Genomic DNA, 17,800 nt, shown 5'->3' with positions numbered 1-17,800 from the left:
GAATTAATATAGGTGAGAAGAGGAAGACTCAGCAGGGGCGGCGGCAGCAGCAGCATGCAAGCCCATAGGCTCCTCCTAATAGCTAAACTGGGCCATCATTCAGACATCCTCTTTATTTCCCCATGCTTTAGTTTTCTGGCGCATCCTAGTCATTTTTCTAGCTCTTGCTTTTAAAATCTTGAATATCTTAAACGGCAAGCTCTCTTAAAAAAAAAAAGCAAAAAGCTGTTAAGTTGCTTCCAGTTCAGAGTTTATACCGGGGGCTGGGAAGCATTTCAAAAAGTCATTTAGCACATTTTCTCTTTTACCTTTCATTCTCTCCTAGTGAGAGTGTTGTCTAAATTTTTTCACACACCTCCAGTAAGTCGCACAGCTTAGTGTGCGTATCTGGCAAATCGTCAGCTGTGATCTGCTGGGAGTCTGTATGCATGCAGCTGAAACAATGATCCAACTATCCAGTCCAAAAGTGATTTGGTCATTCGATGAACTCCTATGTTAAACAGATCCACCTACCACAATTAGCATAGCCACGTAATTATTTAAATATTTTAAAACTGAGGATCATCTTAACATTTTTTTTTCTGCACAAGAAGGCACCACTGCAACTTTATGCATAAAATAGCATTTTTTAAAATTAACTCAGTGGCTTTGTTCACATTTAATGCTAAAATGATAACTTTGTGGTACACATGTAAGAGCCTCAACAAGACCCAGTTAAGTGCCAGGCTTGACCGTTTCTCCTGTCCCAATCCTCTTCCAGGATAGCCAGGAAGAAGGGGTGCCAACTTGAATAAAATATTGAAGGGGGGGGGGGGCTAAGTAAGACCTGCATATCCAATCACAAGATGTGGTACATGCACACCATTCAAATGGCAGTGTCCATCAACTTTGGGGGCAAAATCCATTTGAAATACCTGCTCTCATTGGTCAATCCCAGATGAAAGTCCAGCAGCTGTAATTTGAGCTAATAGGCTTTTAAGCAGCATTCAAAGGTAGCCAGGCTGCCTCTGACACACACTGTTGTTGTTTTAGTCGATTAGTCGTGTCCAACTCTTCATGACCCCATGGACCAGAGCACGCCAGGCACTCCTGTCTTCCACTGCCTCCTGGAGTTTCGTCAAATTCATGTTGGTTGCATCTATAACACTGTCCAACCATCTCGTCCTCTGTCGTCCCCTTCTTCTTCTGCCCTCAATCTTATGAGGGCACACATACTACAGTCACACAAACTCTGATCTGGAGGTTACCAGAGCATGGATAAGTGTGGGGAAGTTATCATTGTCCAGGAATGGCTCACAACACTCAAATGGTAAAAAGTCCTTCAGTTCCACAATACTCTGGTCTCCAAACAGTGGTCAGGATCCGAGTACTTTATCCTTTAAATAAACTTTATCCTTTAGAAGCGCATTCCCAACTCCACTTTGTTAGGTTTGATCTTATCTTGCCAATGTATTCATGATCAATCCCAAACACAGAAAGCTACAGCCAAGTAAGTACAGCATGCTTCACAGCGTCTCTGGATATCAGTAGTTTTGCATGGATGTTGAGTCACATGGGAGACAAATGGAAATGTGGAGCATAAATGATATGGAACCAAGCAGCAGTCTCCCAGTCTTCATGGAGGAGGAGAACTGCTGTACTTTTAAGTTTCTTAAGGATACCATGGTAGCTATACTGAAAGGTGATAAGAGGTCAAGAGGTCCAGGAGAATTAACAGGGCTACACTTCTCCTGGATCCAAATGGATCCAAACTAGTGACAGAAACCTTATCATCAGCTGAGTGGCACTGCTGGATACAATCCAATAACATGGTAGGTGTCCTGGGGTGGGTGAGTGAGAAGACACCTAAAACCGATTAAGCAGCTTCCCTGATAACTTCTTAAGATGCAATGATTCTTAGTAGTATTAGCATAAACATAGCCTACTAGAACCCCAATAGAGCATTTTTCATCATTGTGCACCATTAATGTTCTCTAAGAACATGTACAGACAGATTTTGTATAAAAGGGCAAAATGCTAACGGCAATGTGAAAGAAAGGTAGACAGATTCCCTATTGTTTTGAAGACGCTGCTATTAATCCTGTTTCTGCCAAACTGACCTCTTCTTGGGAGAAATCTGATAGTGTAGAAATTCTCATTTCCTTTTCTCTCTAGCAGGGTAGACACCACTGGACTATTCAATTTTCACTAGCTCTCCGGAGAACCCTAACAAGCTGTGCCCAAGAATAAGAAGCGAAAACAGCTATTATATGTGAAGCACGTTGACTTGAAGAATTTGAACTGTGCACTAGAAATGAAACAACAGGCTTCTAAAAGTTGTTTTAAAGTGTATTGCCTATAACAGATATAAACATTCTTGGTTTTTGTAGGGATACACTGGCCTTTTACAAGCTTACAAAAAGTATCAGTGACTGCCATGTGAACTTTGTGTAAAAACAGTCTTAATAGAAAACACTGAAACAAGAGCTGGAAAAGACCTGTTAGGTCATTTTGTCCTGCTGGGGTAGGAAGTTCCCTCCAATAAGGTCTCAAAAAAAAAATTTTTTTTTTTTGGCGGTCTGATCTATGAGCTGTAAACATCCCCAAAAGGAACTTCCCCCACAACACAAATTCTATTCTTAGCAAGCATATTAGGATCCTCCACCCCAATTTCAGCCTATCCTTCACAGTTTTATATATTGCATGACTCTGAACTGCTTCTTCCCCAAGTGAATTTCTTACAAATCCACATAATTTACATTTCATTTCAGAAAGCTGTAAACTCATCTAGTATCAAGGATCTTTTAAATTCGGCTTGGGGTAGAGTCTGAACATATAATGAAAGCCAGTCTTCCCCAGAGGGTCCCCTTCACCCCACTCTGCCTGCTAGGAAGATATGGACCTCAGAGAAAACTATGCCATTGCTTTGTGACCTATTGGCTCTGAAAACAAAGAACACAAGTTGCCTCGTTGTAGACTTAATTTTAAAGGACCAGCAGTGTGGCTTTGAATATATTTAGCATGCTTATTTACTTTCCTCAAATTTTAAATTAGCCTGATCAAAACTGGCAACTTTTGTTATATGCGCTTATCTTATTTTTATTGGAACATTGCTTATTTGCTTAGTTATCTTTATAGTGGGTTTTATAGTTGTTAGCTGCCTTGGGCATTTTTAAGTGAAGGTGGGATACAAATGTAACCAATAATAAAGCAAAGCTCAGGGTGGCTTCTTGTTAGCAATCTTGCCTTAACTATATGTTAACATTCAAATCTTTTATTATTCAGATTTTTAAAAAAACCTGACTTCTACAAAATTCTAGTTCCAGATCTCCAGTGGCAAACAAAGACAGAGCAAAATAACTCAACTTGATCTGAATGCAAGTTTTTATTTATTACATTTTAACACTTCCCTTCCTCCAAAGACATTGCATGTGGTCTCTTCCCCCCACTGACCCATCTTTTAGTTTCAGGACAGCCCAAAATGATCCCAGAGCATACCGTATTTTTTTGCTCCATAAGACGCACTTTTTTCCTCCTAAAAAGTAAGGGGAAATGTCTGTGCGTCTTATGGAGCGAATGCATGGTCCCTGGAGCCAAATTGCCCAGGGAGGAAAGGCAGATCCTGCTTTCTGTTTTAGAAAGAGCTAAAGGCTAACAAGAAGGAAAGAGAGTGTTGAAAGGAACCCGCTCAACAGCTGATTGCAGGAGATTGGGGAGGGAGATAAGGGAGCTAGCTTCCTTCCTGCCCCGCCCAGGCCCCTTGCACCGTAGGATCCTGGGAAATTGAGGATCCTGGGAAATTGAGTTTTTCAGCCATTTGGGGCTTTCTGTTACTTTTCCTCTTGCTTTCTATTACTTGCTGGTGCTTACTGGTTTGCTTTCTTCTTGCTTCCTATTACCTACTGGTGCTTACTGGTTAGTACTGGTTTGCTTTCCTCTTGCTTTCTATTACTTGCTGGTGCTTACTGGTCTGTACTGGTTTGTACTGGTGCGTACTGGTTTGTACTGGTGCTTACTGGTTTGTACTGGTTCGCTTTCCTCTTGCTTCCTATTACTTGCTGGTGCGTACTGGTGCTTACTGGTCTGTACTGGTTTGTACTGGTTTGCTTTCCTCTTGCTTCCTATTACCTGCTGGTGCTTACTGGTCTGTACTGGTTTGTACTGGTGCTTACTGGTTTGTAAGCAATGCTTTTCCCCCTTTACAAAAGCTGCACAAATCTGAACTGATCCTCAAAAAACAGGGCTTTTCCCTTTGCAAAAAAAAGCTGCAAAACTTTGAGCTGATTCTCAAAAGAACCCATGGGTTTTAGAGGAGGAAAACCAGAAAAATATTTTTTTTTTTCCTGGTTTCCTCCTCTAAAAACGAGGTGCGCCCTATGGTCCGGAGCGTCCTATGGAGCGAAAAATACGGTAATCAGACAGGGAAATTGAGCCTGGATCTGATCAGTCATATACCATATTTTTCGCTCCATAAGACACACCTGACCATAAGACGCACCTATTTTTTTGAGGGGGAAAGGGGGAAAGCCCCCCCCTTTTGAGGATCAGTTCAAAGTTGTGCATCTTCTTTTGGAAGAAGAAAAGCCCCATTTGCAAAAAGAGCAGCTCAAAGTTGTTGTGCTGCTGCTTTTGCAAAGGAGAAAAGACCCATTTGCAAAAGGATCAGCTCAAAGCCCTTTCTACAGTTTCCAGACAGATATTCTAATCAGCCAGTCACATGTCGCTGGGGAAACCAACAGCCTCCTCTGCAGAAAGGGAGCCAGCCACCTTATCTCTCTCCCCAATCTCTTGCTGATCAGCTGTAAAGCGGCAGCCTTTCAACACCTCCTTCTCTCTTTGTAAAGGAAAAAGCTCAATCTTCTTTTGGTCCCTGGGCAATGCAGCTCCAGGGATCATGCATCCGCTCCATAAGACGCACAGACATGTCGCCTTACTTTTTAGGAGGAAAAAAGTGCGACTTGTGGAGCAAAAAATACGGTACTCCATTTCAAGATACCGGTAAGTCAACTTCAAACCATGGGTTTGGCCAAAGCTTCACAGCAGGGTGAAGATTTGAAACTTTTGTTTCCATAGGCCTGGTTTGATATTAACCACTGTACAACACTGGCAGATTGAAAATAACTGATCTAAACTGCTTAACAAAAAAAATTGAACAACCTCAGCTGGAAATATTCAAAAAATATGCAGAAAAGAGTAATATTCTGCCAAGTCAGGCTTGGTACTCACTCTGATAATACATGAACTTGGAGAAATAAAGTTACTGTATACATTCAGGGTTTTTGTACATTCTTGATGCTGGTTGTGGTATGGAGCCAAATGTCCATTATGTATAATGGGGGAAAGCTTCAAAGCAATCATTTGGATTATCACTGCTTCAACAGAAATGTAATAAGCAAAAATAAAATAAAATTGTATTCCTCTCTATAATTCTGTAAGGCAGTGAATTATACAACCTCCTTTTACTGATTGAGAGCCGAAAGCAACTGGGAAAGATAGAAGATTTTGGACACACATCATGAATGAAGTGGAACAGAACATATCCTACAAAAAGTTTTGAGATATTCCAGAGAGAGCTGGGGGAGTGAGACATCCCAATGGCTTATTGCTAAATGGGCTTACCTTGAAGTAATAAATATGTCCCATATTTATGAGACTATCAGACAATAGGTTCTTATAAAAGACCTAAAGTTATCTAAAGTGAGAACTTGCTGAAATCTTTCAGGAGCTTTAACAGGAAGAATTATAAACAATCTATCATCACACTATCAAAAAGGTCACTACTGAATAATTTGTCTTAAGAATTACAAGGCCCAGAGAAAAGTAAAAACTTTTAATGTTTCACTCTGGGCTAAAACAATGGAATGAAAAGATTATGAAACAATCCCTACAGGACCAATAAACATTATTTAGTCTACATCAGACTTTGTACCTTAGCTCCAGACTGCTGATGACAGAAATAGAATGTTTATGGATTTTCTACTGAGGTTAAGATATCTGAATGTTTATCCAAAACTTAAATAATGTCCAAATGACTGACAGGTATCAAAAGAGCTCTCGTAAGAAACCAAATATTACAAGTATGCACACACTCACTAGGGTCAAATAAAACAAAACGGGTTAATCTTTGTTTAAATATCATGTGCCTCTGATATGGTTAGGCTGCATCCTAACTACAATGACATGGGAGTAAGCCTCACCAAATTCCATGGGACTTACATCCAAGTAAAAATACGCAGGATTGAAGTCTTACCGGTAGCTTCTGTGCATTGTAAAATGAATCCATGATACAAAGAAGGTCTAACTCTTATACAGTGGTACCTCGCTAGACGAAAAACTCGCTAGACGAAAGGCATTCGCTAGCGAAAGGCTGTCTCGCAAGACGAATTTTCCTATGGGCTTGCCTCGCAAGACGGAAAAATTTCCCGATTTTTTTCCCGTCAAACCGCTCGTCCCCCGTTGGTGCTTCGCAAGACGAAATTTTCGCTATACAACAGCACTCGCAGAACGAATTAATTTCGTCTTGCGAGGCACCACTGTAGTTCCCATTCCTTTCCTCCCCAGCAGAATCACTTTGCACTGACACACATAATTTGGTCTGGAGCACCTCCAACCCTTTGAAGTAGATTGGTAGGTGGGAACGAGCCAGTGCAGAAAGTGGAAGTCTCCTTGTTTTAAGTCATTTCCACTCAGGGAACTGAATACCACCACATATGCTTGGTGCCCTGGAAAGCATATTACTGAACAGCAAATTCACAAATTTATTCTGCTTTTAAAAAAACCCCAGCATGCGATACTTTTGAGACTTTGGTTCCAATATGCCTAACATTTTGTATGATATATTACTATATTAAACTTCTTTTAAGATATACTAAACTTACAAGCTATTAATTTTTGCAAAACATTTTGAAATGTTGTATATAAAATGGCTTCAGAAGGAAAGTAGATCAGCTTAAGGCGCCAAAATAAATCATATGTTTAAAAAAGGTACCACTTCAGTTTAAGAATCCTTTACTTAGAACTAGGAAAAGAGATGTTTTACCAATGTGCAGAGATTATATATTATACTTAAAATAGATTATAACCACTGGATGTTCCATTAGGGCAAACAGGACACTGCTCCACCAACCTCAGCCTGCTATCTGCAAGCCCCACCTGCCTGCATCCTTATATACTGTGACCATGGCTATCAGCTATCTCCTCTTTAGTATCAATATTACCTTCAGCAGAGAGGATGATGGTGACAACACTAGCATTAGTTGACTGTTGCTCCACCTAGTGTTGGCCTCCATGCCTTCCACCCTACCAGTCCCAGTGGGCAGCAGCCACCACCAATTTTCACCGGGAATTCATGGGTGAGAGAGAAGCAAAAAAAAGTTGTAATTCCACGAATTTAGTATCAATGAACTAAGACTTTTTACTAGAGCTTTCCTTACTATCAAATGATTTCACATGAAATGTGAACTATTCAACAATATAATACATTGGGCTAGTGGGGGGGGAAATACCCCTTTCTCCAAAATTTCTGCATGCCTCACATAAGACTACGCAATTTTCAGTACAGATATTTAATTTAATAAAGTGCAAATTGTTCATCAATTTATTTTTAGCTTTCTGTCCCCAACTGGTCCTTTGTGCTTCTGAAGATTAACACCCCCCTGCTTTAAACTGTTGGAAAGAAAAAGGGCGGGTTAATGCAACAAGCCTGTCAGAGCTCAATCCTACTCAAGCGTGTTCAGAAAATATTCCCTATTGTTACATTCCTACAACACATTTTGTTGGCTTACATTGTATACATTTTAAAGTTGTTTCACTATGGCTTTCCTAAAAATAAACACTACGTTTTTAGCTTATCCAGAAACGACTTTAAAATATATATAATGTAAGATAGTAAACTGTGTTGCAGCAATGTAACAATAGAGACAGCAAGAAAACCTCCAGCAAAAGCTTTAGGGTGTGGGGAATATTCAGTCCAGTATGATGAAGTTTGGGATGCATCTCAAGTTGGGTGGCCACCAAAAGACAAACAGAAACGTGTGTCTGTGTGTGTATAATTTAGAAATCAATGGAATAAAATTATCACGCATCTCCCCCCCTATCGGAAAGGACTGTAAGCATGTACCTGCTGTGTCTGCTATCGAGTTTGCTAACTGACAATGTGCAACTTCAAGATCCCTGTTGTCCCCTTTCAGCCAAATATGGACAGGACAGCCCTTCAAACAGAAGACTATCCTCTGCAAAATAGTTCACACAGCCACCACAGTCTCAAGAGCAGCTAAAAGGTATCTAAGGGGCTGGTCAGTGGCGGACTTTGGTCTTTCCAATTTCAGTGCCATCTTTTAAAAAACTGTTCTATGACTTCCTGAGGAGGCGTCATTTAATTATTTAAAAATGTGCGCTCTGCCTTCTAAATACATTTTTATACAGCATCTTAAACCAAGTCTATCATATAACCAGTAACGTAAAAGAAGAAAAGATGCCATTTAACAGATAAAAGCAGCATCAAACCAATCACTTCACTGTTAAAAATGCCTTTTTAAAGCATGGAAAACACAACTGTGTTTAACTGGCATCAAAGCATTAATGATGAGGTTGCCCAACAAGTCTCCTTAAAGACAGCGTTCTATGAAATAGGACAATACCTCTCTCTGGTGGTGATCATCACCCACCATGTCTTATTTGGCAGAGACACCCAGAAAAAAGGCTCTGAATTTTACCACAGTGAGCAAAGAGTTTGATACTCAATGAGGATTTTGAAAATCAGCACCATCAATTTGGAAATGGGTTCAGTAGTAGTGCAGCTGCATAAGAATTTGTGAAAGCATCTGCAATCTAACATGGTTCAAATTAACGGTAGCTTACAGACTGTGTTAAAAGGCAAGCCCGTCCACAACACACAGAAAGCAAACCTGATAGTTACCAGCACATGGAAAAATGGGACATGGATATTTGTGTTGGACAACCCTTTCTAGAACAACTTAAAAACAGATGATTGAATCCAGGCTCTATGTTCTTCCTTTGTGGTACTGAAGCCCAAGTGCTATATTTTTTGTAATAACAATTATGCAACTAACTTCTGAGGCTTACAAAACAAAGATGGGAATTTGCCAGCCTCTCCACTATAACAAGGCATGCCACAATGAAAAGAACGCACTGAAAACCTTTTGGCTTTCAAACATCAAAACTATTTGACAAACAGCACACGCATAAAATGCTTAATATCCCCACTGGTTCTTTTGTTTGGCAGCTTTTTTTGTACAACATTTCAACACCGTGTGGGACTCTAGATGCTGTTGTTGGAGACAAGGCACCATGTGGAAGCCTACCCAGCTCTATGCAATGTTTAACATCTTGGAGTCACCCAGTTATTGCTACTGACATTTTCCTTTCAAAACAAGCTGATTGTGTCAGAATGGGTTCAACTGCTACTCTAATATATTATGAAATAACACCTACAGCAATTTCCCTGCTCTCATCCAATTAGAGATTGTATCAGGTACTTCAGCATGGAGGAAAAATGCACCTTGGATTTGTTCTAATCCTTTTTAGCCAGCTGCTTTAATATAACAGAGGTAATAAGTAGTTAAAGGTAAAGATAAAACCTGCTGAGTAACCACTGTGAATGACAGGAAAGAAAACCTACGTATGCTCTGGAGAGAGTCACCATTTAAATTAAATCAGCTTTAAGCTCAACTCTCCAGACAACTCAAAGTAATAAAAGTTATGTTTGAACAGGAACAAAGTTTTAGATATGATGGTCATCAACAATGGCTATCCCAATTTTACATGCAGCATTTCCTGCAATGTCCTTGCAATGGAAGAGTTTTATTACATGCTGATATGGCCAGGGGTAGCCAACGGCAAAGCCTTCTCTAAGCCCTCCTTTGCTGTAATAGGTATATACATTTTCATCCCCCCCCATTAAATATATATCCCACCCTTCCACCCAAAGGAGCCGAGGGTGGCAAACAACAAGTGATACCACACATTAAAATCATCCTAAAAACAATTCAAATGCAGGTGCAAACTGGGAAAGACTTCACATTTAAAAGCATGCTTAAAGATAAAGATCTGCAGTAGGTGCCAAAAAAGGCAACAGAAGCGGTGCCTGTCTAATATTCAAAGGGAGGGCATTCCAAAGGGTAGGTGACACAACCCTGAAGGCACAATTCCTACACTGTGCGGAATGGACCTCCTGATAAGATGGTATCTGTGAGAGGCCCTCACCTGCAGAGCACAATGTTCAGCTGAGTATATAAGGGATGAAATTATCTTTCAGGTACCCTGGTCCCAAGCTGTATAGGGCTTTATACACCAAAACCCGGTACTGTATAAATGTTAAGGATCCTGATGTTATTCAAAGTAATACCAAAGTCTCCTGAGATTATCTACAGATCAATTACTATACCGTAAAGTGGAAAAATACTTTAGCGCTGCAAAATGTGGCACATTCTAGATTTAATTCACACTTGCTATGACCAACTACAAAAGTACTGAGCAACTGGGAGGGTGGAGTCTATGGACTGCAATCATGCAAGAACATGGACAGTGAAGGCCATTCTCAGTACAACATCAGTCAGGGCTACGAAATGTCCTGCTCTTTCTTGTGAAGTAGGCTATATAATCTAGTGGGAGATTGCCCAACAAAGAACTGATGCTCCAGGAAAGATAATTTATATTTATATAAGATGAATGGCACATTTCTAAAAACACCCCTCTGCATGCTTTGGCAGAGTAAATCATAGCACTCTCACAAGCCATTATATGAGCTGCCCTCTAGTTTTGATCTAATTCATGGCAATCTTCTTTGTGTTCTGCTGTGATTAGTGAGTGTGTAACTACACCAGAGCATGAATTAGACATGATAAAACTCTCCCTAGTGTCTCATTCAAGAACAGTTTGTCTCGGGCTTGTTATGGGAATCTGGAATTAATCTTTCTGGCAGCTCTCTTTGACAGCAGTAGTCAAATCACCCCTAATAACTCAGCGGCTATTAACCCCCTTCCCTTCCCTTCTCCCTCAACTGACCTTATAATCAAGCACACCAAGATTTTAAAAAATGGAAGAGTGGAAGTTTAATGTATTATTTCAATTGATTATGTGTTATATTATTAACAAATTAACATTATACATTTTATATTAATATATATTCAATGCACTGCCTTCATGACACAGAATGTAAACTTCCATCTAGTCTAACTTAAACGTATATTAACATATGTTATTTGCATACAGAGCAGTGCGGAAATTACAGTTTCCAACACTAATAAAGAGTTAAGTGTATATGTCTATGGAAAGCAGATGTTTTCATTACCTATAATCATGCTTCACAGTTATTGCAAGGTGTTGCAAACCTTATTGCCTGAAACTCAGATTTTGGCCACAAAGCTGGCAAGACTTGTCACTCAAAGTGGGCAGAACAATGCAAAAGGTTTAGTGGGACATCTCCACAGGTTTTAAGAAATGAAATGGAAAGTACTCCTGTAGAGATTGCCTATGCCTCTTATACATATGAACATTCAAACCTTACATGAACAAGCAGCAAGCAGTGCAGCATTTGCTCACTATGGGCAGTATTCAATTAATTTGGTGTGCACAGGGATTCCTGCTAGTGCACCAGGACTTTCCTCCCTCTGCATCCTATCCCACCCTCGCCCCCAAATCTGCTCCACAGGGAGGTTTATTCTGTTAACTAAGCAGAAATGCTTGCACTGATGGCACCAATTCCTTAGAGCTACACTGAATCCCACCCAAAATTTCTACTATGCGGACTTGGGCAAGTTACTATTTCTCAGTTTAATACATCTACCTCACATGCTAGGAATCTGCTATATTGAGACCTGACTTAAGTACTTGGGAAGCAGGGAAAAATCAAAAATAAAGAAAGCCATCTACAGTATGTTTTCTAGAGAGAGGGCATGTAAGAGAGAGCTTTGCTTCTACCCTTGAAAGTTACCTTTTGCTTCTGTTAACATGTAACCAACAGTGCTTTCAACAATGCACTCAGTCATCAATAGCAACAACTTCCTTGATCCTGCTGCCTCCTAATACAAATGGAGAATGCGACTCATAGGAGAGGTGGAGCCTCACATTTCACAGTATACAATGCTGTTAGTGATAAGTAACAGAGTTCCTTGAAACCATCACTGAAAGGTAACATCAGTATCACAGTGTCAGCAGCAATATGCCTTACAATACGCAGGTGGTCTTTAAAAGAGTAGCTGTGAAACTTAAAACATTAAACTTTAAACCTTGTTTTTAAGACATTCTGTTAGCACTAGATGCAAGTGACAGAGAGCAACTGCAGCTGCTCCAAATTTGCCGTATCTGATTAGTTCTCAGTTTCCCCAGGCCAGGCAATCAGCTTGCAGCATCTGGAAAGGAATTCATTCAACTGCTCCAGCAGGTCTTAGTAGCCCTTGTAGGCCAATGCATAAGCTCTTGGGCAAGTAAGTTCCAGGTTCCAGGGCGAGAGAACCATCAGCAAAGTGGTTTGTGAATTGAATTCTTCAGTACTCATGTTGGAATAATAGCATGGAGCAAATGTAACAGAGGATCTCAGAGGATTCCTCCCCCCCCCGACCCCCGCAAAGTAAATGAAGAAAGCAATACTTCTGAACACCAACTCCACACTGTTCAGAGGAAATCTTCCTTTAAAAGGGAAATTTAGGCTTGGCATTCTAATTGCTCTAGAACAGGGGTCAGCAAACTTTTTCAGCAGGGGGCCAGTCCACTGTCCCTCAGACCTTGTGGGGGGCTGGACTATATTTTGAAAAAAAAATATGAACGAATTCCTATGCCCCAGAAATAACCTAGAGATGCATTTTAAATAAAAGGACACATTCTACTCATGTAAAAACACGCTGATTCCCGGACTGTCCGCGGGCCAGATTTAAAAGGCGATTGGGCTGCATCCGGCCCCCGGGGCCTTAGTTTGGGGACCCCTGCTCTAGAATATATATTCCCATAGTTCCAAAGGTCTCATTTTCAGACACAATTTATTTGTTCTACTGCAAAATGGGGGGGGGGCAGATCTTAACAATATATCAGTTTGCCTGAGAAATGCAACAAAACCAGTGTTAAGGGCAGTAAAAACTTTTAACTGATTCAGCTCATTAGTTTATAAATCATAATTTTAAAATGCTTAATTTCATGCTAGATCTTGTTATGCTTTATTTAATTCACTTGGCATAATACAGCACATTCCGCATGCCACTCAATCTCCTTGCAACAGGGAATGGGAAAATGACTCTATGACTGGAGCTCTAAAATATTCCTATCACATGCTCTGCACAGGTGCACGACCTATTTGGCCCAGCAGTTATGGAAAGCCTTCAAGACTGAACAGCCAGGGAGAAATATGCAAAATAAAATGTGAGTTACAGAGAAACCAAAGAAGATAGAAACTCTTTTGAGTTTTTACATTTCTTTGATCTACTTCCCTTAGTCTTAAAAGGGAAAAAAAGAAGTGGTGCAGTATTAATTAGTACATATATATATAGCTGTGCATGCAATGTTCTTTCAGTGTTGCTCTGGAAGTTCTTTTACATTGTTTGTGGGTCTGCTAAAATGAATCCCCAAGACAGTAAAGCAGCTAGTGTTGAGTGTAGGGAGTTCCCTAGCTCAGCATTGGATCTTTGGAACAAATATGCCCCCACCCAAGGCACCGCTAACAAACTCAACGAAGAAAAGGAAGCATCAAAGCTTCATTTAGAACAGCTCATCTTAAGTGATGCAAAATTTTTAAAGAGTCGCTTTTCAGAATATATAAAAAGCCAAAGTACTCGGCATTATATGCTCTGCATTTATTGACACACTGATTACCTGAAGACATGGTGAGAGAAGAGCATCTAGAAATCAACCGCCGTATGTGACTATTGCTACTTGTCATTCCATCTATTTGAAGCATCCATAATGAAGCAGCTTAATCTAGATAGGTCAATAAAGACAGTGGTCTGGTGAGCACACCGCAGCAAGCCAAACCTTGACCTAGAGCAAATGTGCAGTTTCCTGGAGAAGAGATCACAGTTACTTCACACCTCCCTAGTCATTTTGCTGATACCCTGAGCTAAACCAATGTATATCTTAGTGTACCATGCAAACCCACCTCATTGACAAGCTCCCTCCAGAATAACTACTAAAGTTTGTTCTTAGTTACAGCTCATTGTTACTTTGGAAGAGAACTTAACCACAAGCCTGGGTTTGGATGATGCACTAAGCCAAAGCTCTGCAGTAAAGGACCAGGCATGAGTAAAGCAACAGTGAGCTCCTTGCGGGAGTTTGGGAAAGTTTAGAAAGTAAGCTACTGTCTTTACTGAACTATCTAGGTTTGACTGTCAGCAATGTGTGAACCAGGCCAGTATCTTACAAATAATAGAAGCTCATTCATAAACCATCACTAGAACCGGCAAATTACCCATATCTAATTCAATGTGACATAGTCTGACCCCGTCCACCAAATAATGCAATGTGTTACATGTGCGTCTTCATTATAAATCAAACTTGTACTCTTATCAAACCCTGCAAAACAGAGTACAGTATAAGACATATTCCTCTAAACCTAAGATTATTAGTACTGATTTTGTTTCAAATATTACTTTTTTTCTTTTTAAAATAGTGCTTAGCACTCAGATTGAGGAGGAAAAATGCACATGTTAAACCCAGTTGCTGTAGCTCTAGCTTTTAGCCCTAACTTTCTGAGAAGAGCTCCAGTTACAGGTAGGTAGCCGTGTTGGTCTGCCATAGTCGAAACAAAATGAAAAATAAAAAAATTCCTTCCAGTAGCACCTTAGAGACCAACTAAGTTTGTTTTTGGTATGAGCTTTCGTGTGCATGCACACTTCTTCAGATACACGAAGAAGATACATGAAGGTGTATCTGAAGAAGTGTGCATGCACATGAAAGCTCATACCAAAACAAACTTAGCTGGTCTCCAAGGTGCTACTGCAAGGAATTTTTTTATTTTTCATTTTGTTTCTGAGAAGAGTAACACTTCTCTAGATTAAGTCATCAATCAGGATCATGTCACATCACCACAGCCTCTTTCTAGCCTCATAAGGGTTTGCTTCTGCTCACTAAGAAATTTAAACTAGCTCCTACACATTTTGAATTATGCCACAAATATCAACCAACCACAAAAGAAAGCTGTCAGTTCTAGATAAGCCTCTATCATAGATCTCCGGCATTGTTGATAAGTATCACTACTTTAGCAAATAGCAGACTGTCATCTGAAATCAGCTAAAATACAATGAGGCTAATAAAGTATCCATCAGGAAGATGCGAAGTGCCAGCTGCGTTGTGTGTGGGGTTGGCAAGAAATCTGCAATCCTTTCAGTGTTATAGTGGTAGGCTCACAAGAGAATGTGGCTAAATAACATCCTGTTGGGTTTTCCATTTCTGCTTAGGCAGCAAAGCCAAGTTTACTGAAAAAGGTTAACTAAATTCCACAGCCAGGGAACTGTGAAAAAGCCAGAGCTCAGGGGATTTAGGCTGCCAAAGCTTGACTTTGCGGATGTGGAGTTGCAGACTACTACTGTACCATTTTTCAATGCTGCTGAATCCCTCAAAACCTAACCACAGAAAACTGGTTCTCAAGCACGGCACAATAAATACCTTCTGCTTATGACCACAGCCTATCAGAGGTATTTAGCGTAATGATTAATCACAGATGAATTGGCCTCTTGTTTCTTTTCTGACATTTTGGAATCCTTTCTACTGTTCTCTCTTCATCTGATATCAAGCCATGTCAGGAGAGTGAAATGGACCAACTGAAATAATTACATTTCCTGTGGCTTTTATGCAAATCTGGAAGAAGTTTCCACTAAAACACCTTGTTCAAGTAATAGAAGATTCTCTAGAGTTTTAAAACATTCTGAGATATTAACATATTTTTCAGAAGCTATTAGTTCTACTGTACACTTCAAAGAATATCTTCTTTAAAATTTGCGGACTCAACGGAAAAGTTTTTGAGAAAGCAGACAGCTGGCCAAAGTAAAGACATTGTGGGCTTAAATTGAAACTAATTTGCATGAAAATGTGCATGCCAAGAGAGCCTGAGAAATGCCACAGGGCAAGGAAGCTGAGCTTAAAAAACAAAATGAGTATCTTTTGACAACTCATATAAAAGCTTAAGGTTAATGAAGGACAAAACAAAAAGGTGTTCACATACAACCATATATTTTCCAGCCAAAAGAATATAAAGCAGGGTAGTAAAGGGACAGAACAACATTGGAATAAAAAGCATGGGAACTTAAAGTTTGGGCTATAGTTCATTGTATACGATTTTTTTATTGTTGCTTTCTTACAGGAAAGTACTCAACCAAGCTATAGAGAAAGAGCAAACTATACTGTATAAGAACCAGACACAAAGCCTTGACACACACTGCTATAAATCTTAAGTCTCATTGTTCTGATCCCATGTTTGCAATATGTACAATAATATCACAACTAAGAGGGTGGAGCCAATCATGGGAGTCTTTTCCACCGGATCATCACCTTACTGGGAAATTAATTATAATGCAAGATACATTGAAATTACCAGTACAGTGTCATAGTGCATGTATAAATACCTAAATGCATAGTGCATGTGTAAATTAAACACACTGGGCGCTTTGAGGTTGGCAATTTGCCATCTACAGATAGCAAAGATGCTTTTCCTGACTGGTGCTAGACATCCATGCCTCATCCTTATGTGAAAGCCAGCGAGTCATAAAGAAATGACATTAACTGTCAGCCAGTAGCAGTAGTCTTCCAAAGTCCAATTAAAGTAATGGAATGCTTAGCCTTCAGACAATCCTGGCCTGCTCACTTCTATGCACAGTATTAAGTGGAATTGTTTATGAAGGATATTGACAAGCCGGAATGTGTGCAGAGGAGGGCAACCAACATGACCCAGGAATGGTTGAGGAAGTTGGGTATATTTAGTCTGGTAAAGAGGAGACTGAGAAGATGTATGATAACCATCTTCAAATATCTAAAGGGCTGTCACATGGAAGATGGAGCAAGCTTCTTTTTTCCTGCTCCAGAGACTAAGACCTGAACCAATGGATTCAAGTTACAAGAAAGGAGATTCTGACTAAACACCAGGAAGGACTTTCTAACAAAAGAAAGAGCTGTTCGACAGTGGAACAGCCTTCCATAAGAGGTGGTGGACTCTCCTTCCTTGGAGGTTCTTAAGCAGAGGTTGGATGGCCATCTGTAATGGATGATTTAGTTGAGATTCCTGCATTGCACTAGATGGAAGAGATGACCCTCAGGATACCTCCCAACTCTACAATTCTTTGGTTCTATGTTCTCCTACTAAATCAAATAGGTCTGTTTATCACCATTATTTTTATATCTCTTTTAGAAAAGTGAAGGTGATGAAGGATAACATAAATCATTGTTGGAAGGGAAGGTTGTATACTAGTTTGTATTTTCCAACTGAATGTATTAGTGAGAGAAAATATAAAGAGCAAAAGGAATGAATCTTGAACAAAAAAATTCATCTCTGGGCCAGGCTCAGAAGAACTGGCTTTGGAGGCCATATCTACCATTTAAAATCTGCTTACATGCGAGAAAAAGTATTGATGGGTATGAGAGTTATAGGAGTGTTACTTCTAAGAAGAATACACAGCATAGGGCTATCTAGGCAGTTGGACCAGGTATAAGGGAGCTTCCTATATGTATGGAATTAAGCTGAACTCCCTTGGAGTTTGTTATTGAGTTGCATGTTTAACTTCTAGAGTTGAAATCTCTTTTGAGTTATTCAATTCCTTACAAACACTTTACCACCAAAAGTGCTCTCTGTAGTTCCAAGGAAGGCCAATTTAGGAAGACTGTATTT

The 17,800-nt window shown here is 39.9% G+C and overlaps 1 protein-coding gene across 8 annotated transcripts in view; it reads right to left on the bottom strand.

The window, feature by feature from the left end:
• Nucleotides 1-17,800, bottom strand: part of ATE1 (arginyltransferase 1) — a 72,908-nt gene that overhangs the window by 16,180 nt on the left and 38,928 nt on the right. Inside the window, exon 11 of one of the 8 annotated variants that reach the window (XR_004426641.1) lies at nt 2,100-2,213. The exons of the other annotated variants lie outside the window; for them this stretch is intronic. The gene's annotated coding sequence lies outside the window, so the exon portion shown is untranslated. The remainder of the gene's footprint in view (nt 1-2,099; nt 2,214-17,800) is intronic. 8 annotated transcript variants of the gene reach the window in all.

Source organism: Lacerta agilis, chromosome 5, assembly GCF_009819535.1.
Source record: "Lacerta agilis isolate rLacAgi1 chromosome 5, rLacAgi1.pri, whole genome shotgun sequence".
NCBI lineage: Eukaryota > Metazoa > Chordata > Lepidosauria > Squamata > Lacertidae > Lacerta > Lacerta agilis.
The sequence above is the reverse complement of the archived record's forward strand: the minus strand, read 5'-3'. Positions and strand labels throughout refer to the sequence as shown.